Raw genomic sequence first — 18,014 nt, 5'->3', positions numbered from 1 at the left:
TCACCAGTGGCCAATGGTTAAATCAATCATGACTATGTAATAAAGCCTCCATAAAAGTCCAAAATGATGCCGTTCGGAGAGCTTTTGGGTTGGTGAACGTGTAGAGATTTGAGGAAGTGGTGCACTTGGAGAGAGCTCAGAAACTCTGTGCCCTTTCCCCATACCTTGCACTATGCATCTTTTATCTGGACATTCCTGAGCTATATCCCACTCCCACTAGCAAAGGCCAAGTAGGGAGTACAGACTTTCACCTTGCAAAGCTGTAATGAACATCCCCTACAGAATAGGTCAAATTAGAGAGCTCAGACTTTCATCCCCACCAGGCAGTAATGAGCCCTCCTTCCACTGTGGTATCAGAGAGACCACCTGGAGGACCTGGACTTCCATGCCCACAAGCAGTAGCAAGGTCTCCCTCACATTCTCTACTGGGGTGGTGTCAGAGGAGGCCTAGTGGAGAGTAATGAAACCATGCCTAACATTATGTCAATTGAAGCTGCATGGAGAACAAGAACTCCCAGCCCCACACAGCAAAAATGAGGAGTGCTTCCCTAACTTGGATGTCAACAGAGGCCAAGTGGGAAACTTGGATTTCTATATCCACTAATGAGGTGGCACTCTCTCCTTCCCCCACTGGAATGGTGTCAAATAAAGTCAACTTAAACAGAAGGTTTAAGTAAGATCCAGAGACTCAGAACATAATATGAAAATGTCCAGGTTTCAACTGAAAATCGCTCATCATGACAAGAACCAGGAATATGTCAAACAGTGAAAAAAGACAATCAATAGATGGCAACACTGAGAAGATAGAGATGTTAGGATTATTTGACAAAGATTTTAAAGCAGCTGTTATAGAATCACTCCAAAACATAATTATGAACACTCTCGAATCAAACAATTTTATTTTATTAATTTTTATTGGCGTATAGTTGCTTTACAATGTTGTGTTAGCCTCCACTGCACAACAAAGTGAATCAGCCATACGCATACAGATATCCCCTCCCTTTAGGACTTCCCTCTCATTTAGGTCACCACAGTGCATTAGGTAGAGTTTCCTATGCTATACAGTATGTTCCCATCAGTTGTCTATTTTATACATGGTATCAATAATGTATATGTGTCAATCCCAGTCTCCGTCTCTATTTCTGCTTTGCAAATAAGGTGGTCTATACCATTTATCTAGATTCCACATATATGCGTTATTATACGATATTTGCTTTTCTCTTTCTGACTTACTTCACTCTGTATGACACTCTCTAGGTCCATCCACGTCTCTACAAATGACCCAATTTCATTCCTTTTTATGGCCGAGTAATATTTCATCATATATATGTACCACATCTTCTTCATCCATTCCTCTGTTGATGGACATTTAGGTTGCTTCCATGTCCTGGCTATTGTAAATAGTGCTGCTATGAACATTGGGGTGCATGTGTGTTTTTGAATTATGGTTTTCTCTGGGTATATGCCCAGTAGTGGGATTGCTGGGTCATATGGTAGCTCTATTTTTAGTTTTTTAAGGAACCTCCCGTACTGTTTTCCATAGTGGCTGTATCAATTTACATTTCCACCAACAGTGTATGAGGGTTTCCTTTTCCACACACCCTCTCCAGCATTTATTGTTTGTAGATTTTTTTTTATTATTATTTTGCGGTACGCGGGCCTCTCACTGTTGTGGCCTCTCCCGTTGCAGAGCACAGGCTCTGGACGTGCAGGCTCAGTGGCCATGGCTCATGGGCCTAGCCGCTCTGCGGCATGTGGGGTCTTCCCGGACCTGGGCACGAACCCGTGTCCCCTGCATCGGCAGGCGGAATCTCAACCACTGCACCACCAGGGAAGCCCCTGTTTGTAGATTTTTTTTTTTTACATCTTTATTGGAGTATAATTGCTTTACAATGGTGTGTTAGTTTCTGCTTTATAACAGAGTGAATCAGTTATATATATACATATGTTCCCATATCTCTTCCCTCTTGCATCTCCCCCCTCCTCCCCTCCCTATCCCACCCCTCCAGGCGGTCACAAAGCACCGAGCTGATCTCCCTGTGCTATGCAGCTGCTTCCCACTAGCTATCTACCTTACGTGTGGTAGTGTATATATGTCCATGCCTCTCTCTTGCTTTGTCACAGCTTACCCTTCCCCCTCCCCATATCCTCAAGTCCATTCTCTAGTAGGTCTGTGCCTTTATTCCTGTCTTACCCCTAGGTTCTTCATGACATTTTTTTCCTTAAATTCCATATATATGTATTAGCATACGGTATTTGTCTTTCTCTTTCTGACTTACTTCACTCTGTATGACAGACTCTAGGTCTATCCACCTCATTACAAATAGCTCAATTTCGTTTCTTTTTATGGCTGAGTAATATTCCATTGTATATATGTGCCACATCTTCTTTATCCATTCATCCGATGATAGACACTTAGCAAGTTTGCTTTGGGCAAGGGTGTGTGGGAAAGATGAAAGAACCAACAAAAGAGACTAACCCCCTGCAGGCTGTGTTCATGCCGCCAACCCCAGTCTGTGCAGGAATCTCTCCGCTTTGCCCTCCGCACCCCTGTTGCTGTGCTCTCCACTGCGGCTCCGAAGCTTTCCCCCTCTGATACCCACAGTCTCTGCCCACGAAGGGGCTTCCTAGTGTGTGGAAACCTTTCCTCCTTCACAGCTCCCTCCCACTGGTGCAGGTCCCGTCCCTATCCTTTTGTTTCTGTTTATTCTTTTTTCTTTTGCCCTACCCAGGTACGTGGGGGGTTTCTTGCCTTTTGGGAGGTCTGAGGTCTTCTGCCAGCGTTCTGTAGGTGTTCTGTAGGAGTTGTTCCACGTGTGGATGTATTTCTGGTGTATTTGTGGGGAGGAAGGTGATCTCCGTGTCCTACTCTTCCGCCATCTTCCCGGAAGCCCTCCTGTAGATTTTTTTGATGATGGCGATTCTGACCAGTGTGAGGTGATACCTCATTGTAATTTTGTTGAATCAAATAATTTTAAAAAAGGAAAGCCTCAGCCAAGAAACAGAAAATCTCAGCAAATAAATAGAAGATATAAAGAAGAACCAAATGGATATTTTGGAATCGAAAAATACAGTAACTGAAATAAAAATCTCCATTTGATAGGCTCAACAGCAGAATGTAGTGGATAGAGGAATGATTCAGTGAACTAGGAAATAGCACAGTAAAAATTACCATCTGAGCAACAAAGAGAAAAAAGACTGAAAAAAAGAGCCTCAGGGGCATGTGGGACTATAACAAAAGGTCTTACATTTGCTTCAGAGTCCCAGAAGCAAAGGAGAAGGAGATCAAGGCTGGAAAGTTACTTTAAAAAATAATGGCTCAAACCTTCCTAAATGTAGCAAGGAACATAAACTTACTGATTCAAGAAGTGAACTCCAAACAGGACAAACCCAAAGTAATCTATTCCAAGATACATCATAATTAAACTAATGAAAACTATAGAAAGAAAAATCCTTGAAAACAGCCAGAGCAAAAGAAAAGAAATCATACAAAGTGTGTTCTCTGACCACAAAGGAGTCAAACTAGAAATTAATAACATAAAGATAATAGGAAAAGCAACAAATACTTGGAAACTAAACAACATAATTCTAAATAATCCATGGGACAAAAAGAAAGAAAAAATATATAGAAATGAGTAAAAATGAAAAGACGGCATATCAAAATTTGAGGAAAATAGCTAAAGCAGTGCTGAGAGGGAAAGTTATAGCAGTAAATAAAGAGGGAAGGAAGGGAGGGAAGGAGGAAGGAAGGAAGGAAGGAAAGGAAAGGAAGAAAGAAAACTACAGACCAATATTTCTCATGAACATAGATGGAAAAATCCTTGAAATGTTAAGAAATAGAACTCAGCAATATATCAATATAAAAGAAATTATACACCATAAACTATGGAATTTATTCAAGGATGAAGGTAGCTACGTAGGTAAATATAAAATCCAATAGTATTGCATTTTTTTTCTTTGAAACTCCTATTTTTTCATTTGAAACTCCTATTTTTTCCTCTCTATGATTTAAAAGGTATCTAATACAATAATTATAAATCTATATTACTGGGCATACAAAGAGCAAAGATATAAGATGTAACAATAACAACATAAAGAAAGCATGGAACTGTAAAGGAGTAGTTTTTTATACTATTGAAACTAAGTTGTTATTAATTCAAACCTGATTGTTATAAAGTTAAGATGGTGATTGTAACCCCCAAGGTAACCACTAAAGAAACAACTTTAAAATATACATTAAAACAAACAAGAAAGGAATCAAAACAGTACACTAGAAAGAAAATGAATCACAAAAAGGCAGTAAAGGAGGCAATGAGGAACAAAAGGTATGGTATATAAATGGCAGAAGCCTTTCCTTATCAGCAAGTACTTCAAACGTGAAGGGATTAAACTCTACAATTAAAAGATTAAATTGTCAGAATGGATAACAGAAACCATGATCCAACTATATATTTCCACAAGAGACTCACTTTAGATACAAAGACTATTGAAACAAACAACCTGGATGAATCTCCAGAGAATTATGCTACGCAAAAAACAAGCCAATCCCAAAGGTTACATACTATATGCTTTATTTATATAACGTTCCTGAAATAACAAAATTGTAGAAATGGAGAACAGATTAATGATTGCCAGAGGTTGAGTGGGTGGATATATGAGGGAAGTGAATGAGGTTATAAATGAGCACCATGAGGGATTTTTGCAGTGATGGAACTGTTCTGTATCCTGACTGTATCAATGCCAATATCCTGGTGTTGATACTGTACTATAGTTTTGCAAGATGTTAGCTTTGGGAAAAAAGTGGGAAATCGTTACATGAGACCTCTTAGTATTTTTTCTTACTACTGCATATGAATCTACAATTATCTCAAAATAAAATTTAAAAACTCAGAATGAATAAGAAGAAAAAAATTCTGGATGGAAATATACTAGCTCTGGGTGATTGTATTATTGCTGGATTTATTTTTTCCTTTGGGCTTTAAACAACTTTTGAATTTGTCTAATATGAACTGCATTATTTGTGTATTTATTTGGGTTATTTGTGCAGATGTGTGGGGATTACCAAAGTGGTTTTTCCTTCCTCCCTCTTCTTCTAGCCCTTCCCTCAAGACTCCCGGGTTACTTAAGCAGCCTCCCTACTAGACTCTCATTCACCCCACCACAGCACATCCCTGTATCTGCCTTTAGATCTTGCGTTTACGCTAGTCTTTCCTGCACCTGGGTGGGATCAAAGCCTTATCTTAAGGCTAGGATCTGTGAATGGATTTCAGGTTTCAATCTAGGGAAAAGGGCAGGGATAGAATTTGGAAGATTCAGAGAGGGAGCATGAAGCCCTTTGCTACATCCCTGATAAAATAGAGCTAGTGGCAGGGCTTACCTGGTGGCGCAGTGGCTGGGAGTCCGCCTGCCGATGCAGGGGACACGGGTTCGTGCCCGGGTCCGGGAAGATCCCATATGCCGAGGAGCAGCTAGGCCGCTGAGCCTGCGCGTCCGGAGCCTGTGTTCCACAACGGGAGAGGCCACGACAGTGAGAGGCCCACATACCGCAAAAAAAAAAAAAATATATATATATATATATATAGCTAGTGGGAAGCAGCCGCATAGCACAGGGAGATCAGCTAGGTGGTTTGTGACCAGGGGTGGGATAAGGAGGGGGGGTGGAATAAGGAGGGAAGGAGGGTGGGAGGGTGGGAGACCCAAGAGGGAAGAGATATGGGAACATATGTGTATGTATAACTGATTCACTTTGTTATAAAGCAGAAACTAGAAACTAACACACCATTGTAAAGCAATTATACTCCAATAAAGATGTTAAAAAAAATACACTGTATATAACCTAGGGAATGAGAGAAAGGCCCCCGGGGTATGGTTGCGCTTGTTTTTCTCTGTTCTTTTTTTTTTTACACTCACCCACACAGCTTTACAAATGAATCCAGAAATAGGCACCTGGCTCCCTATTATCTTCTACAAATGCTGATTCTTCTCTTCTGAGGAAGTAGTGCCTACCTCCTTCCTAAACAATAAATCAAAGCCCTGAAATTCATTTGAAGGACACCAGGTTTTGCCCTTGGTTAATTCCTTATTTCACCTTGTTGTTACTTAAGGCTGAAAGCATGTGGTGTGTTTCAGTTTTAAATGAGCGCTGCTGGGTTGGATTCTTGGATTCTTTCTTGTTGCTTTTGTTTTTTTGGAGGGAGGAGGGGAAGATTCCAGTTAAATTTTTTCCAGCATTTTATTATGAAACTTTCAAGGACGCAGAAAAGCTGAAAGAATTTTTCAGTGAACGCTTGCATACCCATCATATAGATTCTACAATTTACATTTTGTCGAACTTGCTTTATAACATACTTTCCCATCTAGCCACCCTGTTTATACATTCATTGATCTGTTGCATTTATCGTTTTGAAGCCAAAGTAAGTTTAAGACTTCGGTACACTTCTCCCTAAACACTTCAGTATGCATGTCATTAACTCGAGTTCAGTAATTTTCTAAGGTTCTTTTTTTCTCTTAATGTAAAATTTACATACAACAAAAAGTATGAATCTTGTGGTACATTGGCTGAGTTTTGACATATACAATCAAGTGTGTAATCCAAACTTCTGTCCAGATACAGAAAAGGATCATCAGAAATCTCCCTTATGCCCCTTCCCAGTCATCCCCTGCCCTCAGTGCCCTTCAGAGGTAACCAGTGTTCTGATATTTTTGTGCCATCACTTAGATCTGCCTCTCCTAGACTGTCATATAATGGAATCACAAAGTATGTACTCTTTATAGAAGGCTTCTTTCACTCCGTATAATGCATTTGAGAGTCATTCTTGTTATTATGTATCAGTAGTTAATTCCTTTTTATTGCTGAGTAGTATTTCATTGAGTACAACACAGTGTATTCATTCTTCTATTGATGGACACCCACCCTATTTCTAGTTTTTTGTTATTATGTATAAAGCTGCTATCATTGCTTTTGTGTGTGTTAATAAATGTTTCTCATTTGAGGAAGTACCCTAGGATATTTCAGCTGCAGGAATGGGTGTGGGGAAAGTGATGGTCTCTCACATGGTGGCCTGGTGAACTGGACCTTAGCTTAGTGGTCAGTCCCCTGAGATGGCACTGGACCCTAGCATTCCCTCAACCCAGAAAAAAGGGATATCCATGTCCCTGGGATGCACTTCCTTTCAACTCATAAATTCCTCTGTTTGAGCAGGCCTGACTGTATTAAAAATTACTTTCAATGTGTGATTTAACCCTCACAAACTCAAATCAGTTTTTCTCAATGTCCACAGGCTCCGCCCTAACACTGGCTTCCACTGTGTTTGATGTAGACAACTGTGACAGGCTCCTATTGGGTGTTCCATTTCTGTTCTGGTCATCTACTATCACGAAGTCACTGTGTAATAATTCTAATTAAAACAATTTTTCAATTAGCATAAAGTAACATTGACTTGGGAAGCATACAGTTCTATGAGCTATAACACACTGTAGAAAAAAGTTTGTCCTTTAATGGAAAACTATGCATTATCTATAGCACACTCTTCCAGGCTCTCTGATTCAGGCCTGTTCATTGTCTTTGAGCAATTTTGCAAAGAGGGAAATTATTTTGTAAATTGTAGGTAGCTGATAGATATTCAAACTCTGTCTTATCCAGGAGAGTTTTGATTGGCTTCCCTCCTGCCTGTGGAAAAACCAGTTTTGCCTTTATTTGCAATTCAATTCCTTCATATGAATTTGTGCTTTTTTCACTTTTCCTTTGAACTGGTTATAACATCTGCCTATGTTCCTTATATTTGTTTGAGAGCCATGATTTTACCTTTTTCTAAAAATTGTTTCTCCCATTTTTTAGTTGAAATATAATTCACATACCATAAAATTCATCCTTTTAAAGTATACAATACAGTGGGGTTTTGGTATATTTTAGTATATTTATAAAATGTAGCAATCATCACTAATCCAGCACATTTAACATACCTTTGAGATTCATCAAAGTTGTTGCATGTATCAATAGTTCATTCCTTTCTATTGCTGAGCAATATTCCACTGTATAGATGTACCCCAGTTCATTTACCCATCACTTATTGAAGGACATTTGTGTTGTTTCCAGTTTTTGGAGATTATGAATAGAGCTGCTATAAACATTCATGCATAGGTTTTTTCATGTATTGTTATTTAATATTTTATTTCCATTTTATTTTTAACATCCCCAATTATTTGTTATTATTGTTGTTGGATTTTATAATCAATGGCTATTTAGACGCGTACATAGATTAATGTCTTTGTTCACTATGGCACATTATACTCTTCAGAGGTAGAGACAACAGTATCTCCTATCCAACATGCTCTTTTGCAGTGTGACCTTGCCACTCCCCCATTAATAGGTAGAGTCAAATATTTCTCCCCTTGAATCTGGGATTAGCCTTAGTGACTTGTAGTAATCAATAGAATGTGGATGAGGAACACTGTATGACTTCTGAGGCTAGGTCAGAGAAGGCCACACAGCTTACACCTGGATCTCTTGAAACACTCCCTCTCTGGACCCTCCCATGGAGAGGCCATTGTAGGTGCTATAGTTAACTATAATCTCCACTAAGCAGTCTTTGAGTTATCCCAGTTCACATGCTAGGCATGTGGGTGAAGAAGCCCCTAGATGCTTCCAGTCCTCAGCCCTCCGAGTCATCGCTAGCCATTCAAGACTTTCCAACTGAGGTCCCAGACATCATAAAGCAGAAACAAACCACCCTTGGTGCATACACAGATTTTTGTGTGAAGAGAAGTTCTCATGTCTCTAGGATAAATACCTAAGAGTGGGATTACTCAGTCCTATAGTAAGTGAATGTTTAAGTTTATAAGAAAGTACCAAACTATTTTCTAGAGTGGCTGTACAGTTTTGCATTCCCACTAGTAATATACAAGAGCTCCAGTTGCTTGCAATCTTCACCAGCACTTGGGGTTGTCATCATTTTTAATTTTAGCCTTTCTAATAAGAGTGCAATGATATCCCATTGTGGCTTTAATTTGCATTTTTCTAATGGAAAATGATGCGGAACATCTTTTCATGTGCTTATTTGCATATCCTTTAGTAAATGTCTGTCCAAGATTTTTGCCATTTTTAATCGGTTGTTTCAGACTGACATTTAAAAAAATTAAATCTGATAATATCCCACATCTCCCCTTCCCTTCAACACGGCACTTATGTCTCATTTTATTTTCCATTCAGTTTTTCTTTCTGATGTGCATTCACTGGGTCTTGAAAAATGCATGCACCTCTGGAAACTAAATCCCTATGAAGTGATACATCATAGTCATCACCTTAAAAAGTTCCCTCGTGTCCCTTCCAGTTATTCCCTGTCCCCAATTCCCTTCAAAGTAATCAGTGTTCTGATTTTTTTGCCTGATATAAATGGAATCTTACTCTTTTGTGTAAGACTTTTTAATTTAACGTATTTTTGAAATTCATCCATCTTGCATGTATCAGTAGTTCCTTCCTTTTTATTGCTAAGTAGTATTTCATTTTGCCAATAGATCACAGTTAGCTAATCCATTCTTATCTTGATGAACACCTGGTCTGTTTCCACTTTGGGCTATTATGAATAAAGCTTCTGTGAACAATCATATGAAAGATTTTTTCTCTGGATATACGTTTTTATTTATCTTGAATACCTAATAGTTGAACCGCTGGATCATAAGATATGTATATAGAAGTTTATAAGAAACTGCCATATCTTTTTTCAAATGTGAAGAAAGACTTCCTTCGTCCAAGATGCCTTAGGCATCTCTGGCTCATGGGTTTCCCAGGAATAGAAGTGCCCTTTGTTGTGGAAATTGTGGAGGTGGAATGATTCCCACCCCCTTCCTGGATCAGAATTGATTCAAGAATATAAGTGCCTCTCCTAGCAGCTCTGCTCTCACAGCTGTCAGCCTTGGTCACGGGGAGGCAGGGAAGTTTAATTATAATGCTTCTGACAGTGTCTGAGCACAGAGCCCAGTGCCTGCTGCACCAACAGCTGAGCTCAGCCTGAAGCTGCTGTGCTGAAAACTCACCTCTCAGTATCTGGCTGTTCTTCAGTAGGCCTGCTTAATGGTCCAAGAATTTCACGTTTCCACATGCTCATTGCTGGTCAGGTGCAGGTTGCAGGCACATTCCAGCTCCAGAGGCTTGCATCACTTTCCTCACGTTACCACTAGGTTAGCTGCAGCTCATGATACAGTCCAGCAGAGCCCAAACCGCCAGAGAATGGAATCTTTAACACAATCCATGTTCTCAAAATTTATCACATTTGCACATACATCTACTGACAGGCTCTGCTCATGTCCCTCTGGGATCCATTTTTATGACGTCTGACTTCTTTCTCTCATGGCTGATAGGAAGAGCAGGGGCACCAAGATGCTTTGGGAGGGAAGGCACTCTTGTTTTCCCCCTTTACTTTAAAGAGTAAAATGCTCTTTACTTCCTCCCATAGCACTCTTTTATGACACTGAACACATTCTTCCCTGTATCTCCGCTGTTTGAGGTCATTTGTTTACTTAATACCCCACCTTGTTCCGGAAAGGATTTGAAGTGATTTGTAAGAATAAATCGAATACGAAAGGAAAATGAGGATGGGAACATAAAATGGAGTCAGGAATGCTATTTCTGTGCACTTTTTAGCTCCCCTTATCAATGTGAGTGCCATAACGCAAGAACTGTTTCATTCATCTTTGTATTTCTAACAGGGCTGGGTCCATTTTCTTTTTTAAAAAATAGTTTTATTGAGATATTCACATACCATAAAATTCACCCATTTAATTGTAAAATTCAGTGTTTTTTAGTATATTCCCAGAATTGTGCAGTCATCATCATAATCCATTTTGGAACATTTTCATCACCCCATAAAGAAACCCCTTACCCATTAGCAGTAAATCCTATTTCCCCCTACTCCCACCCCTGGCAACCATTAATCTGTTTTCTGTCTCTTTGGATTTGCCTATACTGGATATTTCATGTAAATGGACACATACAATATATGGCCTTTTGTGTCTGCCTTTCTTCACTTATAATATTTTCATATTTCATCCAAGTTGTTACATGTGTCAGTATTTGTCTTTTTTTTATGGCTGCATAATATTACATTACATGGATGTAACACATTTTGTTTAGCCATTCATCTGTTGATGGGCATTTATGTTATTTCCACATTTTAGCTATTATGAATAATGCTGCTGTGAACATTTGTGTACAACTTTTTCTGTGTACGTATGTTTTCATTTCTCTTGGGTATATACCTAAGAGTTGAATTGGATCATATTGAGTTGAGTTGGATCATATGGTAACTCTACTTTTAGTCACTTGAGGAACTGCCAGACTTTTCCACATTGGCTACACCATTTTACATTCCCATCAGCACTGCATAATGGTTCCAATTTCTCAACATTCTTTTCTTTAAATTTTTATTGAAGTACAGTTGATTTACAATGTGTTAGTTTCAGGTGTCCAATATTTTTTATTATCTGCCTTTATGATTCTTCCATCCTAGTGGCTCCTTTGGTTTTGATTTTCATTTCCCTATAACTAATGATGTTAAGCATCTTTTCATGTGATTATTGGCCTTTTGTGTATCTTATTTGAAGCTATGTCTCTAATATCCTTTGCTAATTTTTTATTGGGTTATTTATTTTTGAGTTGCAAGAGTTCTTTATGTATCCTACATGCAAATTCCTTGTCAGCTATATGATTTGCCAAATATTTTCTCCTATTCTGTGGGTTGTCTTTTCACTTTCTTGATGGTATCATTTGAAGCACAAATGTTTTTAATTTTTTTTTGGTCATTTCTGCTTTTGATGTTGTATGTAAGAAGGTTTGACTTAACCCAAGGTCAGGGAGATTTCCCAGCCTTTTCTTGCACAGATATGCACATGTTTATTTACAAGAGCTACCATTTGTTGAGCACTTGCCTTGAGCTTGACATTATGCCATCCACTGTCAAGAGGGTATTGATGTCAGTAACAACAACAATAGTAGCTAACTTTATTGAGTTCTTACATGAATGATCTCATTTAGTCCTCACAATGAATCATTGAGGTAAATATGAATATATCTGTTTTACAGATAGAGAAACTGAAGATCAGAAACATTATCTGCATGAGATGCCTAGAATTTCTGTAGCCATCTTCTGGCCATGAAATGAGGCATTGATGTCAAACTGTGGGGGACATAAGGGAAAAATGGAAAGAACCAGCTATTGATGAGATAACGAATTAAAAGCCAAATAACAACATCAACCACAACATTAATAGCTGACATTTATTGAACACAACAAGAGTTATCTCATTTAACAGTCACAATAGTTCTTTGAGGAAAAATACATGGTGAGGACCCCACTACGAGGTTCAGAAATGTTAAATACTGTAGCAAACCTTGTTGGTACCTTCTACTTCTTCCTCACTAACAGAACTCCAATTTTTTCACCTTCCTCTGTGTAGCCATAATGGGGAGGGGGGCTGAACTCTTTCTTATGCAGAGGAAGTGAATCATGATTAATTGAAGCCAGTCAGTAGTCTCATTCCCCTTGTCAGTAATAAGTTTCTGCATGGAAGTGGGACTAATCCTAGCCAATATGCCCTGAAGGAAAGTCTGCTGAGGGGCTTCTAAGAAAGATTTTCATTGAGAATAAGAAGAGCAGGATCTTCCACTTCCACTTTGTCTTTTTATCATTGCACCCCTCAGCACCTAGCACTGAGCCTGGTGCATAGAAGAAAACTCAGGAAATATTTTGTGGAATGAAATCTCTTGAGTATACTGCTGTAGGTCAGTTTTTTTTCTTCTTTCACTTTGATCCATACAAGAATATATTAATCCAGGAATGATCCCTGGGACTGGCTATAGATGAGAAAGTACTTTCTAGAAGTTGTTTCCTGAGACTTAAATTAGGCCAGTGACCACAGGCACCACTCATGCTCTTCTAAACTTGTGGAAAAACTACATTAAGGATTCACATTCCCTTTGCTGATGTAGTGAGAACACAATATTTTGCTCAGTTCAAGCAAAATTTATAGGTAACACCTTTCACTGATCTTACACTTGCCAAACTTTCTCCCAGATGGAGATAGGTTACATCTTATAGTTTAAAATTAATTTTAATTATATAAATAATACATAAATGATTAAGCTTTATTTCCTTAACATCATTGCTTTATACAAATTATTTTTCTTTTTGCCGACATATATTCTCTACTAATTCTTTCCGAGAGTTTTTGGGGGTGGTAAGTTTTCTGGGTTCTTATATGTTCAAAACACCTTTATTTCTCCCTCTCTCTCATATAATAGTTTGGCTTTGTATTAAATCCAAGGTTCAACATTATTTTCACTCAACAGTTTGAAGATATTGCTCCATTGCTGTCCTGCGTCTGATTTTGCTAATGGAAAGTAAAACTTATTCTTGTTCATTATAGGTGGTCTTTATTTTCTCTTTGAAAGATTTTAGTATTTTCACGTTATCCTTGATGCTCTAAAATTTCACTGTGGTGTGTCCAGGTTTAGAGGTTTTGTTTTTTAATTACTATTCTTTTTTTAAAATAGGCTATCCTCCTTGGCATTTATAAGGCCCTTTCAGTCTGAGGATTCATGACTTCAATTCTAGGGAGTTTTTTCTTTGTTTGTTTGTTTTGCCATTTATTCCTCAAATATTGATTCCTTCCATTCTCTCCATTTTTATTCAGTGGAACTCCCTTTAGACAAATGTGGAAATTTCTTGATTTGTTTATATTTCATGCCTCTCACATTTTCTTTACTACTTCCCATCCCCTTATCCTTTATACTATGCTCTGGGTGAATGCCTCAGCCCAATTTTCCAGCTCTATGATTTCATCTCTGTTTCTATCCATCACAAATCTTAGTTCAGTCCATTTATTAACTTCACCTATGTTATTTATTTTTAAAAATCTCTTATTTTTCATATTTACCTATTATTGTTCTATAATTACTTGTTCTTTCATAGATGTAATATCCTTCCTTATCATTCTGAGGTTATTATTTTATATTCATGTTCTGAGGACTCTACTTATCTAATGAAAGTCCTTTCATTTGTTGAGTATATTGTCTCTATTTCATGGCATTGCTTTGTTTAAATGTTTGGTGATTCTCTTATTATATGCTTCTCTCTGTAGTGGAGATTGTTTTAGACTGTCTGCTCCTTCTGTTTATGCAACTTGTTTCAGAGAATAGAGGGAAAATATGTATCTGCTGTTTTCAATCAGAGTGGGTGAGGTGGAGAACATGCCATAATAAGGGTACCTTGATGAATCTGTGTACCTCTCTATTTCTCATTAATACTCCCATTTATTTTGCCATTGCCCATCACCCATGTTACTAGACTATCTCACTGTCTTAAGCTCCCTTATTCATTGCTTTCACTTGAAGACAAATCCCTCTGTTACTGCTTGCTGGTCCATGCAGTGGGAAAAAGGATAGAGAGGAGTTGACTTTTCTGGCTTTTCTTCCCGCTATACTGAGTAGTTGCCTCTAAGACCACTCCTTTGTCATAGTTTTTACCTTTTGGCATGGAGAACTCCTGGGGTACTTTTATTAATTACCTATAAGAATACTCTCCAATGCTCTCCCATGCATGTCCTGAGCTGTGGTTTCCTTCTTTAATCAAAACAGATCTACTTCTCATCTTCTAAGGAGTCCTCTCAGTTTTTGGGCCACCAAGAGTGATTTCAAGCATGACTATGTATTGAGTCATTTTTCTGTTGTGTCAGGTAGGATACAGCAAGTGAAGAAACTGTAAATAGCAGTGGCTCAAGGAGGATATGAGCTTATTTCTCTATCCCCATTTTATAAATAGACTCCACTAACTTGCTCAGTGTCATGTAACTAATAAGCTGTGGAACTGGGATTTGAAATCAGATCTGACTCCAAAGTCTATTAGTCTTATTAGTTTCTTTCCACTATGCCAGTGATTCTCAACCTTAGCTGTACATTAGAATCACCAGGGTAGCTTTAAAAAATACTAATGCTTCAAAACCATACCAGATCAATTAAATCACAGTCAAGAGTATTTTTTAAAAGCTTCCCATTTGATTCAATTATAAAGCCAGAGTTGAGTACTACTGCACTTTCTAACTCGTTCCCTTTTTGCCTATATATGCTATATGCTCCTCCGCCAAATACTTTCCTGATTACCTGATTGCTAACACTCTGCTTAAGTTACCTGTCTGAGTAATTTTAAGAATTATTTTGAAGAAATACGGAAAATTACCTTAGTTCATGTTTGACTCCAAATTTTTTAAATCATTAAGAAATATGCCAACACATGCAAAATTGTACACATTCTGAAAGTCAATCTATGTAATCAATTGTATTAACAGACTACAGAAGAAAATCACACAATCAAATCATTGACGTAGAAAAATGATTTGATAAAATTCAACACCCATTCATGATTTAAAAAAAAAAAAACACCTCGGAAAACTCTAGGAACACAGGAACTTGCTCAACTTGATACAGTACCTCTACCAGAAAACAAACAGAAAAACCTCACAGTTAATGTCACACTTAACAATGAAAGGCTAAATGCTTTCCAGCTAAGAACAGGAACAAGTCAAGAATGTCCATTCTCACCACTGCTATTCAATATAGAACAGAAATAGATTTACAAAGATATAGTCAGTTGACTTTTGACAAAGGTGAAAAAGCAATTCAATGGAGGATCTTCTCAACAAATGTTGCTGGAGCAATTATATATCCATAGACAAAAAATATGAACTATAATCTATATTGCACACCTGATACAAAAATCAACTCAATGTGCATCATAGATTTAAATATAAAATATACATCTATAAAACTTTTAGAATATAACATAGGAGAGAACTTCAGGATCTGGGCTTCATGAAGAGACATGACACCAAAAGCACAAACCATAAAAAAATGAATATATTAAAAACTTTTACTCTATGAAAGACCATGTTAAGGGAATGAAAAGACAAGCTATAGACTGAGAGAACGTATTTGCAAGCCCACATATCTGACAAAAGACTCAGATCTAGAATATATAATGAACTCTCAAAACTCAACATTAAAAAAGCAAACAATCCAATTAGAAAATAGGCAAAAGGCACAAAGAGTCTTATCACTGAAGAAGCTCTACAGTTATAGTAAATGAGCACATGAAAAGATGTTCAACACCATTACACATTAGGGAAATGCAAATTTAAACCACAAAGGGATATCATTACACATCTATTAGAATGGTTAAAATAAAAATACCAAATGCTGATGAGAATGCAGTGAAACTGGATCTCTCATACATTGCTGGTGGGTGTATAAAATATTAAGCCACTCTGGAAAACAATTTGGTGGTTTCTTATAAAATGAAACACACAATTATCACATGACGCAGCAATTACATTTACAGGCATTTAGTTTTCAGAGAAATGAAAACTTATGGCTGCAGAGAAACCTGTGCACCACCACTTACACTTAGCACTCATCTATTCTATTTCACTGTACATAACATCCCTTGTATGAATAACCACTAATCAAATTAGTATGCTGATGATAGGCATTTGGGTTGTTTTCACTTTTCAGCATTTCAGTAATGCTTTTATGAATATCCTTGTAGCTGTCTCCTTGAACACAAGTGGGAGAATTTCCGTGGAATGTATATCTAGAAATGGAATTTCTGGATCATAGGTTGATATACATTTTCAACTATACTAGCTACTTCCAAAAACTGCTCTCCAAAATTGTACTAATTTATGTTTCCTCCAACAGCGTATGAAAGTTCCAGGTGCTTTTTGTCTTTGCCTATACTTGGGATGCCATACTTTAAAAATTTCCACCAATCTAACGCTTGTAAAAGATGCAATTTCTGTTTCAACTTGGATTTCCCTAGTTATGTGTGAGGTTGAGCATATTTTTACCTGTTTATTGGCCATTAGGGTTTCCTCTTTTATGAACAACCTGAGCATATCCTTTGTTCATTTTTTTTCTATTGGAGTTTTGCCTTTTTCTTATTGTTATTATATATATATAATTAATATTAATTAATTAATCCTAAGTTATATAAGATTCAAATATCTTTTTCTTAGTCTGTTACATATCTTTTCATGTTTTAATGCTATCTTTTGCCTTCAGAAGCTTTAAACTTTCATGTAATCAAGTTTACCAATATTTTCCTATAAGATTTCTGCTTTTTGCATATTGCTTAAGAAAGTCTTTTTGTCACAAGGAATTAAAGAGAATCTCCTACAATTTATTCTAATAATTTTCAAGTCCTGTTCTTTATATGCAGGTCTTTAAAACATCTGGAGTTTATGTATGGTGTGAACTGGGGATCTAATTTAATTTTTTCCATACGAAAGTTAATTGTCCCAATATCATCTCCTGAAGAGTCCATGTTTTCTTTACTTTATCCAATTAAACAAATACCCAAACCTACTTTGTGCTAGGCATTGTTCTAAGCACTTTGCGTATAGTATTGAAAGCAAACGAAATATTACCATTGGCATTATGAATTATATTTCATTAAAGCTATTAGAATTTTCCTGCCCTTGTGGAGCTTATATTCTACTTTGGGTAGGTTTATAATAAACATAATAAATAGCCATATTATATAATATGCTGGAAGATGATAAGTGTTATAGAAAAAATAGAGCAGGGAAAAGAAAATTGGAGGGCTGGGTTGGGAGGAAGTTTGTGACTTTAAATAGAATAGTCTGGGTTGGTCTTGTTGAGAAGCTGATACGTGGGCAAAGCCGAAAGAAGTGAGGGAGGTGGCATGTGACTATTTGGGGCATAATAAAAGGTAATACTTACCTGATATTTGTGAATTTCACAGAAACTCCTGTTGGAGGTTTTTGTTTTTTGTGTTTTTTTTGCGGTAGGCGGGCCTCTCACTGTTGTGGCCTCTCCCATTGCGGAGCACAGGCTCCGGACGCGCAGGCTCAGCGGCCATGGCTCACGGGCCCAGCTGCTCCGCGGCATGTGGGATCCTCCCAGACCGGGGCACGAACCCGTGTCCCCTGCATCGGCAGGCGGACTC

The 18,014-nt window shown here is 37.7% G+C and overlaps 1 protein-coding gene across 2 annotated transcripts in view; it reads left to right on the top strand.

Annotated features, from left to right (window-relative positions):
* Positions 1-18,014, top strand: part of DCX (doublecortin) — a 338,315-nt gene that overhangs the window by 196,695 nt on the left and 123,606 nt on the right. The window lies entirely within an intron of this gene.

This window comes from Orcinus orca, chromosome X (genome assembly GCF_937001465.1).
Source record: "Orcinus orca chromosome X, mOrcOrc1.1, whole genome shotgun sequence".
In the NCBI taxonomy this organism is placed as follows: domain Eukaryota; kingdom Metazoa; phylum Chordata; class Mammalia; order Artiodactyla; family Delphinidae; genus Orcinus; species Orcinus orca.
Note: the sequence above shows the minus strand (reverse complement) of the source record. Positions and strands in the feature narration are given on the sequence as shown.